The sequence below is a fragment of the Asparagus officinalis genome, chromosome 1 (genome assembly GCF_001876935.1).
Source record: "Asparagus officinalis chromosome 1, Aspof.V1, whole genome shotgun sequence".
In the NCBI taxonomy this organism is placed as follows: Eukaryota; Viridiplantae; Streptophyta; class Magnoliopsida; order Asparagales; family Asparagaceae; genus Asparagus; species Asparagus officinalis.
The window spans coordinates 46,400,331-46,421,604 of NC_033794.1; positions in this window are offsets into that span (position 1 = coordinate 46,400,331).

Below are 21,274 nucleotides of genomic sequence, written 5' to 3' on the forward strand. Positions count from 1 at the left end.
ACACTTTGTGCTTTGAAGTTGCCCCTTCCTAAGGTGATGCCATGTTAGTTTCCATTACCATCATGAACTCATTATACTATCCGAGGTACCAATCAATCGTTTGTCTCCAGGAGCCTCTTTGTACATTAGGTTAGTTACACAAAGGGCGGGGGCGCACAACAATGACTTGGTTATCTTCGAGAGAGTCGTATATGCGGTCCCCGGTAATACTCTGGGAATTCATCCAAATCTTGTCTTGATGTTCACCTTGGGAATGGCTAGCTCTGCATCGTCGATCCATCATGTAGACATGGACCATCTTAGGCTCATTTTCATTAGTAATTTTAATGACACATTTTCTGTAGGATTGCCTCCTCTTGGGTTTGATCCATGTGAGACCCCTAGATAACCGCTCAAAAATTGATGCCTTTGGGGACTAAGTTTCCTGCCAGGTGTTGTGTATGAGACTCAGTCGGACCCTTAGTATGGAAGCACATGTTGCAACACTAAACATGTCTAATTGTTATGACATGGAACAAACAGTGTTAGGGACTTACAGTCATTATATCCTTAATGGTCGAAGGTTGACTAATAACTTCCATCTCGCTAGTAGGAGAATGCAGATGTTTTATTTCCAAGTAGTCCCAAAGACATGCGATTAATTCTGAATTCACATCCCTCTGTGAAACGGGTGATCTTCTTGTTCCTAGCTCCAACCGCAAGTGGATTTTGATTTAGGATGGCATTGAGCATCTTGGGTTGTTCATTCATTCTAGCCCTCTGACGAGCACTTCTTCTCACACGTTGTGAAGTTATGATATGACATTTTTCATCTTGAAATGTGGATGAGATTGTTTATCACAACCACATGTCTCTGTGGGATTTTGAGACCTCTATTGCACTGGTTTTAATGGATAACCAGACAAATTTAGTTTTAACTTAAATTGAAACTCTGCAGGGATTGATAACATGTCCTCATTATGTTAGATGTCCATAGGATAATTAGAGTCCATGGATAACAACTTCTCCTTCGAGTACCAAGATGGGCAACATGTGCTTTTGTCATATTAAGAGGTCAAGTCTTCAACCCTTATAGAGGATTTCTACTTAGCCTTAGATGGAGACTTAAAAATCTCGGCGACAACAAGATCCTCAGCCGCAACTAGTCATGAGTGCTCAGTTAGCGCCATAGAGGTCTTTCGCACGTGCTTGGGGCTTCCTTGATACTCTATAAGTAAGCCTCATAAGTGGCACAGTCAATGGTCTTTCACGCATGCTTGGGGCTTCCTTGATACTCTTTAAGTAAGCCTCATAAGTGGCACAGTCAATCTCAACAGTAATGGTTTTGATAGTTGTCACAAGTGCTATGATATCATACTACAACGTGACTCTCAATTAGAGGATTGCAACACGACTCTTCATTAGAGAAGAAGTCACTTCCTAGTAGAGTCGCCATTTACTTTTGGTCAAAAGATTCACAAAGATTCAAGACAATGAAATAGTCATTGTCTTTTATTAATCTCTTGAAGCACAACAAAAACACTATAGTGTATTTAGTTACAATTTTGATTTTGGGAAGTTGTACTGAAAGGGACTAGGCGCCAGCTCCATTGACTATATGAATATAATAGCACCGTTCTTTGTCCAACTAAGTGAGATTGAAATGAGCCACTTCAGGGGTCCTTGAGATAAAGAATGAACTTGTTATGGAGGGTTTGCCTCGTTAAAAAGTGAGAAGAGTATCAATAATGATCGTAGACCAATTGTTATGTGGTTATGCTAACACAAGATCAAAGATTAGTTGTTAAGGGCTAGAGATGAATAAGTTTTGCAAGGAAAACTTCTTACATGCCTGGTTCGAGCCTCCGGTAGTCTAAAAATAGGTGGAGGATGTTGGCCTCCTTGTTTTGATGATGATTTACAAACAATTTATATCTAATGTTGTTTGTCTAGTATTTGTGTTTTGTATTTATTCTAGACAAACAATATGTTGGAGGATGGATAGATTGAGCCATAACGATCATATCAAATGGAGGTTGGCGGAATAGTGGTTGAAGCCTATACAATTAAAGTTAAAGATCTAATTACAAGCTTTATCCAAGTTTACCAAGATAGAGCTTATTGAAGATCAAGATTAAGCTTGGGTAACATTAGTTTAGGTTTATATTATGTGTGTTGGTACTTTAAGCTCAATCATATTTACACACACGTATTTGGTTTGTATATATATACTTATCTATTACCCCTTTAAAAGAGGGAGTTTATGAAAAACTTTACCTTTCCCAAAATAACCCTCCACTAAATTTAGTTACCAAACGTATCCTTAATTCATAAACCAATCTTTCATCGGTTACGCCTATATCCTCCTCCTTTCAATTTATCGGTTACGCCCTCATCCTTAGACTTCATCGGTTACGTTTTCTCCGCCGAATTTCCTTTACCTCACCCGACTTTTAAAGATGATGAAGATGAATTCTCAGTTTTTCTCAGTCATCATCACCATTCTACCTCCGTCATCAACAACGCTTCACCGTTCTTCACATATTTTTGGAATTGGTTAGAATCTTTGCTTTTTTTTTGTTTTAATTTTAAAGATTTAAAGAATAATTTCATTTGATTTGGTTCTAATTAGACAACATCTAATTTTTTTTTTCTATTTCAACTATAGGTCAAGTGTTTTCCGATCTAGGGCTTGCTTCAAGTGTTGTAATTGATCCTGTGTCAATTTCATCAGGTAAACTTTCTATTTTACGTATCCATCTGATGTACATTTAGGCCAATGATGATCATTATTACATTGGTGTATATTTCTGTTGCTGTAATTGATTGTATTTGCTCCATTCATTTCTGTCTTTCTCTCTACATTGAGGTATTGGCTATCTGGTAATATTTGTGAGCTACATTTAGTGGTGGGGGGTTTTGGGGGTTAGCCTGTGGTTTAGATGTATAATTAAAGCCTGAGTTTTCAAAATGCTTCACATGAGATTGGAGCAAACAGAAAAATTAGGTGGAATATATACATATAAGATGAAATTGCAAACCCCCTTTACTGCTGGCTTAAGAGTCAATACACGATTTACATTATAGCTCTTACTTTGCTTTTTCTGGTGGAATGTATCTTAACCATTCAAGATCGATGCTTCCATGATCCCTAACCAACCGATTGAGGAAGTCCTGGAAAGAGGTAATCATAATTAGATTAACCATGTTCTGGAAAAACAAATTAACTGTAAACTGATTTTGATGACAATCTGTAGCTAGATATGGTAACCATAATCTATGAGAAGTAATTTTGTTATTCCATACTAAAAGGATGGCAGTGACCACAAGTTACATGAATAAATTGCAATTCAATATGGGTATAAATATATATTCAAAATTGATTTTGTTTGATTAATTAACTGAATCCTCCTCCATTAGACTCATCAAGATTTAACTTCTATTTAGGACATTTTTCAAGGCTTACCTTGATTCCTTCTGCCAGCTTGTTGTTCATGCCTCGTTCTCGGATAGTATTCGATATTTCATCGACATCTGCATTCCTTAATGCCTCATAGTCCAGTGAGTCCATTGTGGCATTACTTCGTTCTTTTTTCACACCATCATTTTCTGCCTCTTTTCGCAGATAATCCCAGTCATCGGTCCTCTTATCACTCTCAATTTTTCCCTTCTTAATCTTTGATTCATTGTTCATGGTTCCAGATGAAAGCTTCTGAGATGCGTCTTTTCTTAAATTTGACTCAGCTACACCTCCAGCACCTAAATTGATCCCCTGATTGTCATCTTAGTAAATTGGCTTTATATTCCTACGACACATATACAAATCAGAACTATAGGGGAACAATTTAGGTAAGAGTGTGTGGTACTTCTTACGACACATATACAAATCAGAACTATATCATTTAGTTTCAACTCCTTGTTGAGGTCTTGCCATATGAACTTCTGCCTGTCTCTCTCTTTGTTGAAACACAAGTTCATTCTCTTCTTGTTGATTTAAACATAAACAAGAAATATTTGTCTTTGAAGAGAACTCATTTTGACAACAACAATGTATCTCATTTTGAACAGGCCTCATTCCTCCAAATGAATAAGCATGAGAGGCAACATTATTACATTGGTGTATATTTTTGTTGCTGTAATTGATTGTATTTGCTTCATTCATTTCTGCCTTTCTCTCTACATTGAGGTATTGGCTATCTGGTAATATTTGTGAGCTACATTTGGTGGTGGGGGGTTTTGGGGATTAGCCTGTGGTTTAGATGTATAATTAAAGCCCGAGTTTTCAAAATGCTTCACATGAGATTGGAGCAAACAGAAAAATTAGGTGGAATATATACAAATATAAGATGAAATTGCAAAAAAAAACCCTTTACTGCTGGTTTAAGAGTCAATACACAATTTACATTAAATACAAAATTAGATAAGAAAAATGAAAACAAGGAGGTTGCCGTGAATGATTTCTTACCTGCTGCTTCAGCTTATGAAGCTATACAACACTCAGCGTTACAAGAAGCTTGTTGTTCATGCCTTGTTCTCGGACAGTATTCGATACATCAGTGTAGAGAGAAAACTTGCATTTTATTCAGAAACAATGAATGTTGTTGTAAAAAGAATCGCCAGCTCATTGACTGCTCATTTTGCCTGCTCATTAGTTATTAGCATTGGTTGAACTTCCTGTATACGTAGCATATTGCCTGCTCATTGAGCCCCTTTACTGCTGGTTTAAGAGTCAATACACGATTTACATTAAATACGAAATTAGATAAGAAAAATAAAAACAAGGAGGTTGCCGTGAATGATTTCTTACCTGCTGCTTCAGCTTATGAAGCTATACAACACTCCATGTAAGCGTTACAAGAAGCTTGTTGTTCATGCCTCGTTCTCGGACAGTACCATTCAAAAACTTCATGTTTAGTCTATTTATTCACAATGTTTAGTCTATTTATTGTTTACGAATTTTTTAAAATATCAATTAATTCTTAAGACATAACCTTCATTTTCAGAATAGCACATCATTATTGGTAGTGGATGAGTTTTGTGATCATGTTTGATAAAAAAGAGCGATTACCGCAGCTAGACTTTTTTTAGGATGTCCATTTGGTCAAGAACAAGCAGTCTATAACGTAGTTACATCAATTGACTTTTACTACAAATTATTCATTGCAATTTGAACTTCTTAACTCTAACTTTTCAATTGTAAGAGAAAATTTCTTTTAGTCTTAATCGCAAGAGGACGTGGTCTTAAAGACAGCTGAATAGAGAACAGTAAGTTATCTGGCCACCCTCGAAATTTTACCGTAGAATGTCGTCATTGTTGTAACTGTAGTATAAACTTTCGACTGATATCTGGGTTACTGTTAGTTTTTATTGTTGTGTTCAATTAATTAATTATTTAATTAATTAATCTGGTGAACATGCAGTCCCCACTACCAAACCTTTTACTTCCCAAATTTCCATATAATTCTAGGATTAGGGCAATATTTGTCTCTATAGGTTGTTAAGCTGTCCCTAACGTTATCCACATTGCCCATGTTTTAGCATACTTTATAATAATCTACACTAAGTCAGCTCCCTCATTTTGTTCCAAGCTAGAAACCAAGTGCCTAATTTCAACATCAAAGGGGATTGATTGTGTTCAGTTGAGACGTTGGTTATTAGTTTGAGTTTTCGGCAGTATATTATTGACCATTTAGGGAAGTTCAAGTTAGGAAAACCTCAACATCTATTAGGTTCTTGAAGGTAGACAAGTCTATCGGGAGGTGGTTGTTAAGAATGAATATTATATATATATATATATAGAGAGAGAGAGAGAATATAGCAGCGAATAGGCCTTGAGCCTGAGGTTTGCTCTTTTTTGTTCAAAAGCAGCAGCTGAATACTCACTGTATTGAGAAAAGTCTTGCTAATGGAAGAATAATTATTTTTATGACATTTTCATCATGCTTTTGTTTTGTAACATTCTCTGAGCATACTAATGCTGTCACTGCAGTCCACTTCATGGCTAATAACCATTGTCTTCTAAGTGCCTCACTGGATGGAACCGTTTGAGCATGGGATTTGTTTCGTTATCAGAATTTTAGAACATTTAATACTCCTACACCAAGGCTGTTTGTTGCATTGGCTTCAGATTTTTGTTTGATCAATGAAAACTGGTCGTCTATTAGATTTTCTTAGCGGTCATGGAGGACCAGTTCATGGTTTGATGTTTTCGCCTACAAATGTAAGTAAACTCCCTTTCTTTCTTTTTGTTGTTTAAAAAGATAAAATTGCATGTTAAATATCATTTCAGATTGTACTAATCTTATTTAGCTAATTTTATTTACCTATTGCTTAGATATATATTTAATGGTTTGGTATTTTTTATGCATATTATACAAACCAACTGTTTCCTTATGTCACATTTGTATATATGTATGTGTGTTGTTCATGTATGTATGTTTGTACATTACCTCTTTTAGCAAAAGACTGAAGTGGTGCAATAAACCTACTCCGGTTGAATAAATTTAATGTTTTCATAGTTCGTTTTCACTCTATTGAATAAATTTAATGTATTGTAAAAGTTTATTTTACTTTACTGGATGCTTATTTTTTTATTACTTTAGGTAAAAAGCCCCATGATAAATTTAATAAATATGCAGGTTTCAAACCGAAAGATGATCGTCCATTCTTTTTGGGAGTTTTCCGTAAGTGTTATGTATAATTAAACAATGGGAACACACATTATGTTTTCAGTGGGTGTTGAAACATCACTCTTGTGCTATCTGTATGTCACAACATTTAGTGGATGTAGCAGCGGTTAGGCTGGACCATGTTAAAGTTATTTATGTCTTTGTATTTGCGGTTTCGTCCGTGTTATGATTGTTCAGAACTTCGTACATCTTGATATTGCAGGAACTGTGATATCCAGAGGGGGGTTTATTATCCATCTGAAAAAAGGGTCAGAAACTTACAACTGGACTCGCACAAATTTTCAGAAATTGATTTAAATGTAGAATATTGTTGATATAATATGTAGGTTCATTTCAAAATGACAGGCAAGCTTGAACATCAACAGGTGGGCTATCCTCGCCACGTCCAAGCAGGCTTCCAGCAAGGGAAGCAACATAATTTAAGGGAATGTGTATCTATATTTGAATTTTAGAAAATGTATGACACAATGTCATAGGAGGTCCAATCAAAAGTTGTACAAGCAAATAATTGACATGTACATGACTCAAAAGGTTTACTCTAATCTTTTTATCATAAACTTACGCATTTTCATTACTTACTAATAATTATGATTGTACTATGCATGTTTTTGTACTAAACATTTAGCGAAGTCCTGGTATGATTGACTATTGTGTTTATGTTACATAAACAAATAATGTTTGTGCATATGCAATAGGTAAAATTCAGTAGTATGGCTGTCAATATCTTATCGCTTGTAATATGTATATATGTTGATCCGCACGCACCCGTACATATTATGCATATAAGTTAATAAAAGGCCAAGAAAGTGATTTATTCTTCTAACCTGAATGTCAACTTGGCTTATGATTGCCCTATTTAAAAAAAAAGTTGCTAATCTATGTCTAAGACAATAAACATGAAAATATTTCATGAACTGGGTAATTTGTTAGTCCATTTATTCACTAAAAGACTGCTTTGTGCTTCTACTGAGAATACTCTTGCTTTTTTAATCTGCGATTCTTTTTCGAATTGGCAAGGGAGGATTCAGAGTTACCAGAATGTTTCAGCTCAAGAGTAAGACGTGTGCTACATCTACATGTTGATCCTGGAGATATTCAGAAATATATGTGGAAACTGCGTCATTGCTTCACAGAGATGATCAGCAAGTCATGGTTCAAGAAGGAAGCTTTTACTTGATTATGTTACCATGAATGCTATTGTTATTCAAAAGATATTAAAGAAGTATGACAAAGTAAGTAATTCAATACTTATTGTGTTCCAGATAACTATTGTGTAAATTCTTACGTTATTAGTTTAATATATGGCAGGTACATGGATCTGTTATTGGCAGAAATTTTATGACTGAAATGCATGATAAGAGGAATGAACTTTTGTAGTCACCTTGGCTAATTGAACTAGGTGCATTTTATGTAAACTTTAAGGGGTCAAACATTGGAGAACCTAGAGAATTTTTCAGATAATTATCTTGTGATTTAAGTGGTACACAACCTGTAATGTCTATGAACTTTTCTGACTCCATTAAGTATGAGTACAGTCTTACATTTGCTATTTGCCTGGAAAGATATTTGCTTTCATTCTTCATAATGTTAGATGTTTACTGTTCTGTGCTTTATCTAATTTAAGAAAATATTATAGTATTCCATTTCCATAGTCCAAATATTAAGTAATTTTGAAATACAGGGCTATTTCTAGGAGGATTTTCACGTCCTTCTCTTTTCTAAAACAACATTTGTTACTTCAATACTTCTCTGCAAATTTATTATGATGATGAATTTAAATTTTTCCTCAAAGGGATATGATGAATATCCTCTGGTTCCATGCATAAAGTAATATTTGGAAAATACTTATGTCGATACAAATCAGGATGCCTAACTGGTTGATGGTTGGAATGGAAATTTTCTATTCGATTTGATATCAAATTTGCATTCAAGGTTTAATTTTAAGATTATGTCTATATGTTTGATCCATTGTTTACATTCAATAAATTATTAACAATATTTTCCAAATTAAAATTATACATTTATAATAAATAATAAAAATTTTACCACGTGCATTGCACGTGTATAAAACCTAGTATACATATACACACAAGTTTTTGGAAAATTGGCTTTCAAGTTTAAATATGAAACAAATACATATTTATATATATACATGTTTGATTTCATATGGTAAAGTTGTTTTGATTTAGTTTTATAGATATGAAACAAATATCACATTCACTTGTTTCATATTCTATTGTATTTTGTGAAAATATTATTTTCTTAGTTTATGGACTTAACAACAATGATATACATCTTTTATTAAGTCTATAAGAATGTTTGAAAGTGTTTCAAAGTTGTTTGAATTCGTTTTGTAAAAATCAAGTTTTAACAAGTTAACATTCGTGCATGGTCGTGCATGTTTTTACAAAACTGATGAGTTTTCACAATTGGGAAATGCAATTTGAAAAATTTATTTTTTTACATGTTTATCATCATATATACAAACATTTTCCTAAGTTTTACTATTTTTGGAGTTGTTTTGTTATTTTCAATTGAATTTACAAAACCGTATTTTCTGCAGTTTTTTCAGAAACTGTATATCTGTGTTAAAACATTTATTTATCTCAACTAAGAAATGATATTTCAGAAATTCTTTCTCTAACATGTTTATCTATATGTCTAAAACCTTTCCTCAAAATGTCATAATTTTTGGAGTTGATTTACTATTTTTAATTGATTTTACAAAATTAGATACGCAATATTCCAGAATCTGTCAAAAACAGAAACTATATGTGAACAGTGCGGTCGACCGCACTGTAGCACGGTCGGCCGCCATTACTGTAGTAGCCGACCGTTGCACAGTAACGGTAAGTTCTGTTTTTTGATTTTTTTTTTGTGGGTTTTTAAGGTTTTTTTGAGTTGTTTTCTTCAAGCCTATATATACCCTTTTGTCATAACTATTTTCTACAACAAAAGAAATGTTTTAAACAAGTTTAAAGAGTTTTAAACAATGGTTTAAGTTTGGTTTAAGTTTATTTAAGAAGCTTTTAAGCAATTGGGTGTTTGAGTTTGTGAATTCAATTCCACAAGAGCTTGAGGAGATTATCTATTGGAGTTTGAGCAATCAACTATTCTCCCTCCATCTCTTGTCATCTATTGAGAAGTTTTCTAAACTCTTTTCTACCTTTATATTTATTTGTTTGATTATCATCTTATTAAAACTAGTTTTATATTTGAGTTTAGAATTGATTAATCTCATTGTTACACACACCCACTTGAGCTTATTGTATTTGCATTCATAATATATTTGGGGTTGTGAGAGATAGTAACATTGAGTTGTGCCTAATTGAGTTCTCACCTTGTTTAGAGAACAATCATTTGTTGTGTGCCTAATTGTGAAGTTCACTTTGTAATACACCTGTACACCGAGAGGAGTGTGTGGTAAGGATGTAGTCGATACTGAGAGGAGTGGCGTCGGTAGCCTAGTGAGAGGTAGTAATTCCGAGCACTTGAGGGAGGCGATACGTGAGAACCAATACTTGAGGTTGTTTCTAGTGTATGTACATTGTGAGGATTTGTGAGAGTTATCGGTTGACTTGATAACCGAGTGTGTAGAGTTTTCAGTTAGCTAGAAAACCGAGTGTGTAGAGAAGTTCCGGCTTCCAAACCGGGTTATGTAGCGGATTCTCCTCGAGAGTGGGGAGTGGGGACGTAGGACAAAAGGTCCGAACCTCATGAACATATAGCGTGTTTGGTTTGCATTAGCGCACTTATAATTGTTCATCTTATAGCCTTTTGCATCCTGTTTATATTGTCCACTAGTTTGTTTCCCCTTGTGATAGTTTAAATATATCCTTGCATATACCATATAGTATATCTCTTTGCTAGGATATATCACCATAGTTATATTGCTTATTTTTGCTCATATCACATTGTATATCTATCTTGCAAGAATAATTTGTTAACAAGTTTTAATTAGCATTTAAATCGGATTAGATTAGCATAAACCCTATTCACCTACCCCCCTCTAGGGTTCTTTTATAGCGACATTAGGGTCTTCAGAGGATAGTAATGGCGTAATTAGGGCTATCCAATTAGGCATGCAGATCGGACCCAGCCGGCCTTGCACCCTGCCTGCACCTAGGAAAAACCCAAAAAACTAGGGTTCGGGTCCAGGCCAACCCAAACCCATACCAAAGTAGGGAGCCTATAACGACTCTCTAGTTAGTCGTTGGACCGAGCCGGGCTTGTAAGCTTGACCCGGCTCAGATTTGGACCCAGTCCAATAGCTAATTAAAAAAGTAGACCTTGGACACAGCCTGGTCAAACAACTAGAAAACTAACCGTTGGACTAAATTTGGCCCAACCCAATTTGGGCAACGTAAATAGCCTATAATGACTATATTTGGTCAATGACCAAAATATCCTAAAACTGTCAAAAAATTATCAAAATTGGAGTGTATTTGGTAATTAGGCTAGAGGCTGCCTCTATAAACAGAGGGGTTTTGATTTATTTTTCTCATTCAAAACTCATCTTCTTCTCTATAATACTTTCTTATTCTCTCTAGTACAATATTATACTCTCTTATTCTCCTCTTATACTTTCTACTACTCTCTAATTCCAATGGCTTCTTTCTCCGTTTATGAAGGGAAAATTCTGACCCCCAAAATGAGTCCTACAGCTACTCCTCCTACCACCAATGTTGATCTTAGATCCAGCAATTATCGAATACCTAGAGCCCCGAAAAGGCTAAGATCCAAAGTGTGGGCTTTCTTTAAGAAGATAGAAGTCACTAGGGATCAACACAGCAAACTTCGCACCCAAAAGGGAAAATGTCCGTTATGTGGCAGTATCTTTGAAGCTCATCATAAGAACGACACTAACCACCTCAAACACTATTTGAAAAAACACAATAGAGGGCAATCAATGTCTCAACGCAATATCCACTAGTCTCCACTCTCTCAGTCATCTTCCTCCTGTAGCCTCGGTTCATAGAACTATGATGCAATTAAAGCCAGGAAATGCATCATTAGGTTTATCCTTTATAAAAACCTTCTTTTTAAATTAGTAGAAGATAATGAATTTAAGGACATGATTAAAGATAGTTTTTATCCCGTATTTTAAAAAATTTCTCGTCAATCTTGTCAATGTGATATTTTAAAAATTATAGCGAGTAAAAAATTTAAAAAAAATCATATTTTCAAAGCTTAACCTGTAAATTTTTTTTAACTTCTAATATTTAGACATCTAAGCACAAACTAGTTATTTATATATCACAGCACACAAGATTGATCACACTTGGCAAATGTTTAAAAGAGATGTTTAGTTTATTTCTTTTGTAGATTCACACACTAGTGTAAATATTGCAAATTTAATAATGGAAGAAATTTTAAAATTAAAACATTCTAAAAAAATATTTTATCCTTCACTAGATGATGCAATTAATAACAATGTAACTGTAGATCACATCAAATCATATTCGTCATTGCCATGCTAGGGTGATATATTTCATATTAGATCCATGTGTCATATTTTGAATTTAATTGTTAAACAAATGAAAGAAAAGTTAGGGTTATAGCTTATGCTCATAATGCTTCTGAACAAGGACTTACAAGATAGAAACAATTGTGTAGAAGAAAAAAATGTAAAATCATGTTAATTCTAAAAGAAATTACAGTTTATTTTATTGCTTTATATACTTCTAGTTCTAGGTTAGATAATATGGATGGAATAACTAATGATTAATGAACAATTACAAGTTGTGTAAAAGAGATGCTATAATTTTTTTATAAAGCTACTATGTTATTATATTGTTATTATTATCCAACTATTAGTCAAGCTCCTTTGCAAGTTATATTCAAACTTTTTTAATACTTATCACATGAAAAATTATTTTTCAAACATAATTTTTGAAATGGAAAGAAAATTTACTAAGTATTTTAGACATATTCCTATTATTTTTGATTTAGGGATTCTTATTGATTCATGCTTGAAGGATATTGGCCTCCAAATTTTGTTGAATTCTTTGTATGAGAACATGGTAATAGAAACTGATAGTGGTTAGATTGTTACTGTTCTTACTAATCATAACACTATTATATATTATTTTTAAAGATTATTTGATGAGTATGCAGGTAGATATAGTATAAGTACACCTCAACCTACAGGTTTTATAGGCATTAGAAGGGACAAATGTAAGCTTTTTGACATGCAATCGATGATAGAGAGGCTAACAGGTACGGGTAATAGCTGGGGATCAGGATCATCAGTAAGGGAATTTTCTAAAATTGAACAATATTTAGATGTACCTTTAGTTAAACCTCAAAATAATGTTGACTTTGACATGTACTTTCCATTATGTACTTTCCACCATAATATAAAAATAATATTTAGTTGTACCTTTAGTTAAACCTCAAAATAATATTTAGCTGCACCTTTAGTTAAACCTCAAACTAATGGTGGTGAGTATATGAAATAATTTTCATATCATGTACTTTTTATCAAAGTTCGTGACTTACTAACAATGCATGTTTCTACTATAGCTTTAGAATTCGCCTTTAGCACATTAGACGTTTGATTGATGACCACAGAATATCGTTTGATCCATCTATTGTACATGTGGTAATATGCTTATAATATTGGTGGAGGTACAAGAAGAGAACTTAAGGCATCGACCGGATAGCTAGTGTTGAAGATAAACTTAATGATTTGATGATAGGAGATAAAGAGTAAAAAGTTATTTGTAATTTGTACTTTTTTACTTTTTAGCTATAAATTTGTGATAAACTATTTTAGAAAGAGTTGTAGATGATAATGATATAGATGAGTAGGTGCTAACCTACTCATCTATACTGTGATGCAATAATTTAAAAAAGAAGGTTGTAATTCTTAGTGATTAGTAATAAAAAGTTTAATTTTTATTGTTTTAATTTCTATGAACTTTGCAAATTGTATAATTATAAGTGTTTAATAATAAGATAGAAGTTTTATAAAATTTTCACGTATTTTAATTACTCTAAAATTCCATATTTTTTGTAAAAAATCTAATTTTTAGCAATTTTTTATAAAAAAATAAAAGGAAAATTGTGTCAATGCCCCAAAAGCAATATCTTCATGTGCTGCAACCCCTTTATTTTTTTTCCATGTGGTTCAGCCCTAAGAAGTGTGATATCTTATGCTACAGCCATCTTTTAGCAATTATTATCCGCCAACTCAACATAGAGAGAGGATAAAAAGTACAAAATCCTAAAATACCCTTATCTCTTTCATGTTAGGTCTATTTAAAACTAACATGAACTCTTATTAGAACTAACATTAACTCCAATTAAAAAGTAACACGAACTTTTATTAGAACTAATTTAATTTTTTAAGTCTAATTTAAATCATGTTATGCCTAAGTCAACTTATTTTAAGTCTAATTTAAATGGACTTAACATGAAATTAGACTTAAAAAATTAAATTAGACTTAAAAAATTAAATTAGACTTAAAAGGAATATAACATGTTTGAAATTAGACTTAAAATTTCGTGTTAGGTCTAATAAAATTTCATGTTAAGTATAATTTCATGTTATGTCTAATAAAAGTTCGTGTTAGGTCTAATTTCATATTAGGTCTAATAAAAGTTCATGTTAGGTCTAATAAAAGTTCGTGTTAGGTCTAATTGGAGTTCATGTTAGTTCTATTTCGTATTTGTGCTAGTTTTAACTCATGTTAGTTCTATTTCGTGTTCGTGTTAGTTCTAACTCAATTTATGTTAGTTCTAATTCATGAATTAGAACTAACACGAATTGAGTTAGAACTAACACGAACACGAAAAAAAACTAACATGAATATGAATTAGACCTAACATGAGTTAGAACTAGCACGAACATGAAATAGAACAAACATGAACTCTAATTAGACCTAACATGAACTTTTATTAGACCTAATATGAACTTTTATTAGACCTAACACAAACTTTTATTAGACCTAACATGAAATTAGACTTAACACGAATTTTTATTAGACCTAACATGAAATTAGACTTAACACGAATTTTTATTAGACCTAACACAAAATTTTAAGTCCAATTTTAATCATGTTAAATTCCTTTTAAGTCTAATTTAAACCATGTTAAGTGTAATTCAACTTTTTAAGTCTAATTTCATGTTAAGTCTAATTAAATTAGACTTAAAACAAGTTGAATTAGACATAACATGATTTCATGTTCGGTCTAATAAAAGTTCGTGTTAGGTCTAATAAAAGTTTATGTTAGGTCTAATTGGAGTTCATGTTAGTTCTATTCCGTGTTCGTGTTAGTTCTAACTGAGTTCGTATTAGTTCTAACTCATAAATTAGAACTAACACGAACTGAGTTAGAACTAATACGAGCACATAATAGAACTAACATGAACTCCAATTAGACCTAACACGAACTTTTATTAGAACTAACACGAACTTTTATTAGACCTATCATAAAATTAGACTTAACACAAACTTTTATTAGAACTAACACAAACTTTTATTAGACCTAACATGAAATTAGACTTAACATACTTTTTATTAGACCTAACATGAAATTAGACTTAACACGAACTTTTATTAGACCTAACATAAAATTTTAAGTCTAATTTCAATCATGTTAAATTCCTTTTAAGTCTAATTTAAATCATATCAAGTCTAATTCAAATTTTTAAGTCCAATTTCATGTTAAGTCCAATTAAATTAGACTTAAAATATGTTAAATTAGATATAAAATGATTTAAATTAGACTTAAAAGGAATTAAATTAGTTCTAATAAAAGTTCGAGTTAGTTCTAATTGGAGTTCAAGTTAGTTCTAATAAAAGTTTATGTTAGTTCTAAATAGACCTATCATGAAAGAGATAAGGGCATTTTAGGGTTTTGTACTTTTTATTCTCTCTTGCTTAGTTGGCTGGTAATAATTGTTAAAAGAAAGCTGCAACACAAGATGTCATACTTCTTAGGGCTGAACTATATGGGAGGAAAGTAAAGGGGATGCAGCACATGAAGATATTGATTTTGGGGCCTTGATACAATCTTCCCAAAATTAAAATTAAAAATTAAAAAATACAAGACAGCCCAGTTTGGCCAAGCCCGGACCTAGGTCTAGGTTCAGGTGGGGTATTTTGCTCAGCCTGGACCTAGAATCTTAGGCCGGACTGGCCTGTTTAGACAGGCCTAGGCGCATTGAATGCTCCGGAAGTCCTCCTGAAATTTTAATAAAGGGGTATTTATAGAATTTGTACTGAAATGCACATAAAGTTCATCTGCGTGCAGTTGGGTCACATCCGTATAACTAAAATTACCCTAGAGGGGGGGGGGTGAATAGGGTAAATTGCTAATCTAATCCGATTTAATGCCAGTTAAAAACTTATTAGCAAATATCCTAGAGAGTATAATATACAACAACTTATATGAGCAAGGATATTAAACTAAGGGCAAATAAATATGAGATAATATAAACACGATAGTGGACAATGAACAATCCAAACACAAGAAAATGATCACGGAGTTCCGGTCCTTCCGACCTACATCTCCGCTCCCCACTCCCGGGAGAATCTAATATCACAACAGGTTTTAAACGTTCACCCAAAACATTTACAACCAACACAATTTTGGTTTTCTAGCTCACCGAAAACTTTTACAACTCTCACACTTGTAATCATACTCTACACCCTCTAAGTGTTGGTCTAACCCGTATCGTCTTCCTCAAGTGCTCGGATTTACAACATCTCCCTAGGCTTTACTATCGACACCACTCCTCTTGGAATCGACCTCGTTTCTTACCACACACTTCTCTCGATGTACAAGTGTATTCCAAAGTGTATCTCACAAATAAGCTCAATTAAAAAGATTTATTCTCTACAATAGATGAGAACTTAATATAAGCTCACACTAAATGATACAATCCCTACAACCCAAATATACTCAATGTGATAATACTAAAAGCTCAAGGGGTGTGTGTAATCAATGAGTAAATCAAATATAAACTCAATATAAAGGGAAAATTTGCAAAATAGTCCATTTTTGCTAATTATTTAGCAAAATAGACCGTTTTGCTAAATAATTAGCAAAATAGACCTCTTTTGAAAAAAAGAGGTCGATTTTAAAAAACAAGACTCAGAAAACATACGGGACTACTAGTCCCGTATGTTTAGAGCCAACTTAATCACGGATTAGTGACTCAGAAAACATACGGGACTAGTAGTCCCGTATGTTTTCTGAGTTCATCTCAATGTTTTGTGAAATTTTCTGAGTTTACTAATCCGTGATTAAAACATACGGGACTACTAGTCCCGTATGTTTTCTGAGCTGTTTTACAAAATAGACCTTTTTTGGCCTGTTGGTCAAAAAAAGGTATATTTTGCTAATTATTTAGTAAAACGGTCTATTTTGCTAAATAATTAGCAAAAATGAACTATTTTGCAAATTTTCCCCAATATAAACTCTAGCTTAATAAAAATGATAATCAAACAAATACAAATATAAAGCTAGAATTTAGTTTATAAAATCTTCTCTAGAAATCAAGAGAGAGAGAGAGAGAGAGAGAGAGAGAGAGAGAGAGAGAGATGAGGTTGAAGCCAAAACACCAAAGCGATGATCTCCTCCTCTTGTGAAAATAATTTCACACAAAACACACTTGAAGCAAAACTTTAAACACCCTTTAAACTTGTTTAAAAACTTTCTTGATAGTTAGAAATAATTATGATAAATGGGTATATATAGGGTAGAAGAAACCAGCCCAAGAAAATAACAAAAAACCATAAAAACAATAAAATAAACAAAATCTAGAAAATAGCCTTTACTGTGTAACGACTAGTTTATAAGTTGACTTGTCAGAAGTTATAAGTCGACTCATATGTAATAAGTCGACTTGTCAATGCACATAAGTCGACTTAGCAGAAGAAAACTACTATCTGCAAAACAGCTTATAAGTTGACTTGACAGAGGGTATAAGTTGACTTAGTATAAGCCGACTTGCTAGAATAATAAGTCGACTCAGCAGATAGTTTTGCTATTTCTAGAGTAGATCATAAGTTGACTTATCAGATCATGTAAGTCGACTCATGAACGTGCATATGCATTGTTCATGGATGAAACCTGAGTTTTGAAGTGCCTTTAAAAATAGCAAATAAATTCTAAAAAAATGTAAAACATTGGGAAATGTTTATAAACATGATAATGAACATGTTAAAAAAATAAATTTTTAAATTGTATTTCTCATTTGTGAAAACTCATCATTTTACAAAACTAGTCCAAAATATGAAAATATATGTTTGTATAAATACTTGATTTTTTATTTTTGATTTTTGACTTAAAAAAAAGTTTGAAAACTTTTGTATGGCTTTATAGACTTAGAAAAGATATATACTAGTATTATCAAGTCCATAAACCAAGAACACAATGTTTTATCAAAAATACAATAGAATATGAAACATATGAAATTGTATATGAATATAACTATTGTTTCATATCTATAATGCCAAAACAACTTATCCAATAAAAACAAATATGTATGTATATGAATATATATCTATTTGCTTGTAAAAACTTTGTTTGTGGATAAATCAAAAAACAGATAAAACCAATAAATTGTGTGTGTATATGATATTGAGTTTGAAGTATAAAACACACATAATATAACACCTAAACTAATTTGCCCAAGCAATCTTGATCTTCAATTGAGCTCGTATTGGTAAACTTTGTGGATGAAGCTAGATCTTAGATCTTAACTTGAAATGTATTGCTTCACTCCATTATTCCTTCTATCCAATAGATATAATCGTGAATGCTCGATTCCATCCAACCTCTAACATTGATATTTGTCTAGAATACCTAATAAATAAATACAAACACTAGACAAACGATATTAGAGATTGTTTGTAAATCACCATCAAAACAAAGGTACTAACAACAACAACCATGCTACTAACCTATTGCATCCATCACTTCACTGAATTTGCATTATATGCATTGTGAGCATGAAATCATGTGGCCCTATTCATCATTATGGGCACCAGCTCTTCAGTCACCTCACATTAGATGCAGCGTGGCCTCCCATCCTTGTGTAGACGGCAGGAAGTCATCGTCATCATTACCTCTGTCCAGCTGTACCTCGACTACCAAACTCAGTGTGAGCAATTCGAGTGTTACGCTAGGTTTAGTAGCGCATTGCCTCGGGATCGTGCACCTCGACTTACGTGCGTTGTAAACTTCCCAAAGTTAATGCATTAAATGGGCATCAATATGATTAGATTTTAGATGAAGCTGTCAAATCATGTCAGTGATGCCATGTCTTCTGTACGGTCAGTGGTGTCTAAGTTTCGTTGGGTTAGCTCTTGCTTATCTTTACCCTGTTCTTAGAGCACATCTATTGATTACGCTGGTTTTGGGCCTTCATGGAGTTTTAAGTCTGTGTTGGGTTGTGTTCCACTGAGTTATGTCAACTTTCTTGACTTTTGTTGTGTTTAAGTAGTATGACCCAATTATCTTCGGGGGCCTATCTTTATGTTTAACTCATCTTATTGAACGGTTTGTACTTTCTGATTGCCTACAATGATGATGATGTTTCATTTATTGATTGGTTTTTTGGGTAGCCCACGGCTAGAGAGGAATAGGAGGGGAGGACGAAGTGAGGGCTTGAAAGGAGACAGAGTCGGTGGTTGGATTTGGATTGATTTTGGAAGTTAATAAACAAAAAAAAACCCTTGTTTTTTATTGGAGGTTTTTTTCAAATTGGATTTGGGGTTATTTTTTGAAAAGGACATTTTGGTCATTCTACCATTACTCTGTTGAAGAAACGCCAAACTTCAAAGGGGTTAGGTGAGACACTCTAGAGTTCAAGAGGATTAAGCGAAATAAACAAAGATGGGGAGGGTTATATGCAAACCCCTATAGTTCAGGGGTTTAAGTGAAATTTACCGCTTATATTTTCTAAATTCCTTGAGCTGCTGTTAGGAACTATGTTTGCTCCTAGTGGTTATTTTTTAAAAAAAAAGACATTTTGGTCATTCTACCATTACTCATTTGAAGAAACGCCAAACTTCAAAGGGGTTAAGTGAGACACTCTAGAGTTTAAGGGGATTAAGTAAAATAAGCAAAGATGAGGAGGGATATATGCAACCGCCCATAGGCCAGGGGTTTAGGTGAAAGTTACCGTTTATTTTTTCTGAAGTTCCTTCAGTTGCTGTTCGGAGCTATATATGTCTGCTCCTAGCTATTTAATTTTGTTGAGAAGTTCAATTTTGTAAAGGAGCCTGTACTCAAAATGCCTATTTGGTAATGAAAACGACCTAACCATTCTTTACCGAAAATAAACTTCAAATTAATAATCATAAATACTTTTTCAACTCAATAATACACTTTTTACATTATGATTTTCCCTATGGTGTTTGGCACTAGAAAATAAATGGAAAATAGAGGGTGGAGAGGAAGTATTTCTTTCAAGTAATTTATATTTTCTAAATCTTGTTTTCATGATAGAAAATGAAATATGTAAGAAGTTGATGTGATAATAAAATATTGTATTCTCCCTTCTCACAATTTACTTTCTTTCATCATTCCCCAAAAACTTGTGAAACTAATTTTGAGAACTTGAGGCAAAACTAAAATTGATTTACACCCTTTCGCATCATCTATTTTGAGTCACTTTCTAATTGTCATACAATGAAATATAAAAAAAGTCACTTATAAAGTTTTTATCTGCTCTACATTGCTTTCCGTTTGCAACTCCATATTCTAAGAAGTATTAAATTGAATTTGGTAGTTTTTTCTCCAAACTAGGGTTATTGTGAGGGGGAATCAATCACAGCGAGGCCATCGGCGATGGAAGAAGGATCGTTTTGTTTTTCAAACTTCAGTTTCAATGCAGTTCGAAGATGAAATCCTATTTGTTAGTATGCTAAAGAAAAGTTGATGGCCTTCTCAGGTCATGTCTGGTTTCCTTGCACAATAGTTTCAAGTTTTTGCTTCTTTTAACATGGGTTTCATACCTATTTGTTAGTATGCGATATGATCATATCAAGACTAATTGTCTTGTTGTCTAGGCTATAAGGTGTAATGCCGGCTAGCAGTTCTTTGTTCTCCTAAAAATTCATTTGTTATATGATTTTAAACTTGTTCGGGTCATGTTCCTGTGATTTCAGCGAATTCATGCAGATTGATACGGCTGCAAAGTGTAGGATATATACAAAATTAATATGAAAGCTTTTGAATTTGCTTATATTGATTGCCTTTGATCTTATACAGCCTTTGAACTTTTTAATGCATTCAAAAATTACTGAAGTTTGGAAATAATAGTCCGCACTTGCTAGTTTCTTGGATGTATTTAATATGTAATGTTGTGATTTTTCTGATCAAATCACAATAGTCAATCCTCATCTAACTAAACTGTCAAAACCATATAAGATCTTTCGTTAGCTCTTTCCTTATTGTATTTTTTGAGAGGAAACTGCCATTTTCAAAGTGAAATGTAGGATGGAGAAAGAGAGACAAGGGACACTTGTCTGAGATTCTAAAACAGGGAAATTGAGGAGAAATATATGAAGGTTATAAATGAGGAGGGGGTAGTAATATTCTGGAGGGAAGAAGGGAGTTATTCCCACCAAAAAAATAAAAATAAA